Source organism: Eumetopias jubatus, unplaced genomic scaffold (assembly GCF_037043125.1).
Source record: "Eumetopias jubatus isolate StellerSeaLion01/CBP00866 unplaced genomic scaffold, mEumJub1_p1.0 scaffold_8, whole genome shotgun sequence".
NCBI classification, from domain to species: Eukaryota; Metazoa; Chordata; class Mammalia; order Carnivora; family Otariidae; genus Eumetopias; species Eumetopias jubatus.
The window spans coordinates 65,684,298-65,688,956 of record NW_028274814.1 but is presented as its reverse complement, the minus strand read 5'-3'; the positions used below and the strand labels follow the sequence as shown (position 1 = coordinate 65,688,956).

Genomic DNA, 4,659 nt, shown 5'->3' with positions numbered 1-4,659 from the left:
ACCCCCCATCTTGCCCTTGTCTCCCCACAGTTTTGTTTTTCTGGTGCTTTCTGATGTCTAGCAGCACTCCCACTCTTCCATTTACAGAGTGTGATGCTCTGTCCAGGTCTCAGTGGACTTCCTTGTCTTGTCCACTGCTCTGTTTTCATTCCTTTGGGAGGGGCTTGTGAAGTGAGTCATTTCACATCAGGCTCTAAGAAAGCTGAGCTGTGTAGAAGCTGTGCCCAGACACACTGGGTCCAGTCTCGCTTCAGAGTACTGACGTTAAATCTCACCCAACATTTAATTCTTCTGGCCTTTGGTGGACACATGATTACTCCACTTTATTCCAGTGGGAGTGGAAATGGAATGGACAACAAGATCTCTTCTGTTCCCATTTGGTTGATTGTCAAACTATAATTTGGGATGTTCAAAATGTTGTAAGTTATAAGGTTGTCAGGGCTCCGTGCTCTTTCCCCATACTTTGCCCTATGCATCTCCTCCATTTGACTATTCCTGAGTTATAGCCTTTTACAATAAACTGGTCATCTAGTAAGTAAAATGTTTCTCTGAATTCTGTGAGCCCTTGAAGAAAATTAATTGAACCCGGGGAGGGGGTTGTGGGAACCTCTGACATAATGACAGTCAGAAGCGTAGATAATAACCTGGGCTTGCGACTGGCCTCTGAAGGGGGTGAGGGGCAGTCTTGTGGGACTGAGTTCTTAACCTGGAAATCTGATGCTGTGTTTGGGTAGATAATGTCAGAATTGAGTTGAATTGTAGGACACCCAGCTCCTGTCAGAGAATCGTTCATTGGTTTGGAGAAAACCGCACCTTCCCCCAGGTGGGTCCAGCAACCCAAAAGAATGCTGCACGCTCTCTTCTAGCAACAAATAATAGTGATCTCAGATACAAGAATTAACAAACCAAACCAAACCACACTGAAACACTTAAAATATCCACCTCCATTTTTATTAAGAGGTGCATATGTTTTATTTAATATTTATAAAAGATTACAATCGAGTTATATTGATTCTATATTAATAATAATTGTAATAACTTAATTCAAAATAATTTTTAACATTTATAAGGCTTTATGGTCAAAAGGAAAAATTTAAATTTATGTGCATATTTTGATGAGAGAAATAGGAAGTCAACAAAAGAATTTCAAGCATAAAAATACCTTAGAGTAAGATGAAATGCTGAGAGGAAAATGGGATGGAAATACGAGTTTCAGGAGAAAAAAGAAGGATATAAAATGACTTCACATTTGTATAAGTAGATGATCATAGGCTTCAGCATTTAGATACTGTGGGGTATAAAGCAGCGATATCACTTTTATTTTATAATGCCAACACTTACAGTGCACTGGATATAATATTCTTTCAACTAATTACATTTATGATGACAAAATTTAGGTATCAACTTAGGTAAAATTTAATACATAGTTTAAAGAAATTATTTTAGGAAATACATGAGGAAAAAGTACAAAGACCACTATTCTAAGTTCTATAGAATGTCTTATGACATTCTCTGTAGGCAGTGTCTTCCTCTTTTTATCTTTTTATTTTATTTTTAAAAAATTTTATTTACGGTAGATCGCCGAGTGGTAGTTTCGGCAACCCTCCTGATCCCGTATTTTTGCAGGAGGCCGCAGGCAGACCCGCGCCGGAACCATGTTTCGCAACCAGTATGACAATGATGTCACTGTTTGGAGCCCTCAGGGCAGGATTCATCAAATTGAGTATGCAATGGAAGCTGTCAAGCAAGGTTCAGCCACAGTTGGTCTGAAATCAAAAACCCATGCAGTGTTGGTTGCATTGAAGAGAGTGCAGTCAGAGCTTGCAGCTCATCAGAAAAAATTCTCCATGTTGATAACCATATTGGTATCTCAGTTGTGGGAGTTACTGCTGATACTAGACTGTTATGTAATTTTATGTGCCAAGAGTGTTTGGATTCCAGATTTGTATTTGACAGACCTCTTCCTGTGTCTCGTCTTGTATCTCTAATTCGAAGCAAGACCCAGATACCAACACAACGATATGGCCGGAGACCATATGGTGTTGGGCTGCTTATTGCTGGTTATGATGATATGGGCCCTCACATTTTCCAAACCTGTCCATCTGCCAACTATTTTGACTGTAGAGCCATGTCCATTGGAGCCCGTTCTCAATCAGCTCGTACTTACTTGGAGAGATATACGTCTGGGTTTATGGAGTGCAGTTTGAATGAACTGGTTAAACATGGTCTGCGTGCCTTATGAGAGACACTTCCTGCAGAACAGGACCTAACTACAAAGAATGTTTCCATTGGAATTATTGGTAAAGACTTGTAGTTTACGATTTATGATGATGATGATGTATCTCCATTCCTGGAAGGTCTTGAAGAAAGACCACAGAGAAAGGCACAGCCTGCTCAACCTGCTGATGAACCTGCAGAAAAGGCTGATGAACCAATGGAACATTGAGTTACAAGCCAGTCTGTATGTTTATTATCAAATCTGTAAGAATGCAGGAACATGTACTGATGACAATAATCTATGTGTAGGAATCAGTCCAGATGTGTTTTTCCCTAGCAACTTGTCTGAAACCATATAATGGTGTGCATTTTTCTTTAAGAAAGGGTCTATATAATCATTTTCTAGAAAGTATAGGTATCTGTACTGATGTTTTTATATGAAGAACATAGTGTCTTTGTGGGTTTAAAGACAACTGTGAAATAAAATTGTTTCACCTGCCTAAAAAAAAAAAAAGATTTTATTTATTTGGAGATTATGGGGTGGGGGCGGTTGGGGGAGAGGGAGAGAGGATCTCAAGCCGACTCCACACTGAGTGCAGAGCCCAATGCAGGGCTCCATCTCACAACCCCAAGACCATGACCCAAGCAGAAATCAAGAGCCAGTTGCTCAACACTGAACCATCCAGTGGCCCCTGTCTTACACTTTTAAAAGTGAAGCTCACAGACAGCATTATACCTCTAGCAAGCAATTTGATTTTAGTCCAGCTAAAAATCTGTGCTAATAGTTGTGTGGGGACAACAATTAGAAGAAAAAACAATTGAGTAGGGCAGGAAACTCTCCCAGTTCAAAGCTTGCAGAGAGAGTGCATTAAACTGTAGGGAGGTTTGGTCAATATGATCACAAGCTGATAGAATTTAACTTGGAGACTAAGAAAAAGTGAATAGCCTATTAGCAAAATGACCTTTTAAAAAAGTTTTCACACACTTTGGGACTAATTGAAAAGAATCCATGGAAACAAGATAGAAGAGCAAAGTAGTTGAAGAGCTGGACATTTATTTAGGGAAAGATGTTCGAGAAGGCCATTTGCCCTCACAAAAAGATCCAGGAGGTAGGTGTAGGAAGGAGGTGAGAAAATTTGTCTGAGGAATCAAGTTATACTAGGAAATGAAAAAGAGAAGACTCATTTAAGTAGACTCCAGGTCAGGTTCCTAAGGAAAAAAAGATGCATTTTGTGGATGACAAAGGGATGAAAAAATATATGGGAACTATCTCTTTGTTGTTAAGTGTTGAACAAAAAACAAAGACCATAAATGATATCAGAAATGATGGCAAATAATTAATTAACTTCCAGTTTTACTGAGACATAATTGACATATAACATTGTCTTTTTTTTTTAAAGATTTACTTATTTGTTTTAGAGAGTGAGCCACTGACTGAGCCACCCAGGCACCCCAACATTGTCTTAGTTTTAAGTGTACAACATAATGATTTGATATATGTATATGTTATTAAATGATTACCACAATTTAATTACCACTAAATGATTAGCTGCCACCTGGGTGGCTCAGTTGGTTAAGCACCAGACTCTTGATTTCAGCTCAGGTCATGATCTCAGGGTCCTGAGATCAAGCCCTGTGTCGGGCTTCGTGCTCAGTGCAGAGTCTGCTTGAGATTCTCTTTCTTCCTCTGCCCCTCCCCCTGCTCATGCATGCGCTCTCTCTCTCTAAAATAAATAAATAAAATCTTCTAAAAACACGATTACCACAGTAAGTTTAGTTAACATCCATCATCTCACATATTTATAAATTTTTTCTTGTAATGAGAACTTTAAGTTCTACTTTTTTTTAGTTTAAGTAAATTGATTAATTTTTTTAAAAAAGATCTACTCTCTTAGCAACTTTCAGATATACAGTACAGTATTCTTAACTATAGTTACCATGCTGTACATTAAATCCCCAGGACTTATTTATCTTATTACTGAGAGTTTGTACCTTTTAACCACCTTCATCTATTTTCCCCACCTCCCAAACCCCACCTCTGCGACCACCAATCCATTCTCTGTATTTGTGAGTATGGGTTTCTTTTTCCTTTTTTTTAGATTTTACATATAAGTGTGATCAGTGTTTTTTTCTTCTGTCTTACCTCACTTAGCATTAATGCCCTCATGGTCCATCCATGCTGCTACAAATGCCAAGATTTCCTTCTTTTCTATGGCTGAATAGTATTCCATTATATACATTACATTTTCTTTATTCATTCATCTGTCAGTGGATACTTAGGTTATATACATGTCATGGCTAATGTAGATAATGCTGCTGTGAATATAGGGATGCAGATGCCCCTTTGAGGTAGTGATTTAATTTCTTTAATATACATTACCAGATGTGGAACAGCAAACTTAGATTGTTCTCTTTTTGGCCTAGAATAACATATTGATGTAA

At 38.3% G+C, this 4,659-nt stretch overlaps 1 pseudogene; it reads left to right on the top strand.

The window, feature by feature from the left end:
- The first annotated feature begins 1,579 nt into the window (after positions 1 to 1,579).
- Positions 1,580 to 2,724, top strand: LOC114216632 (proteasome subunit alpha type-1 pseudogene; annotated as a pseudogene).
- Positions 2,725 to 4,659: the final 1,935 nt, after the last annotated feature.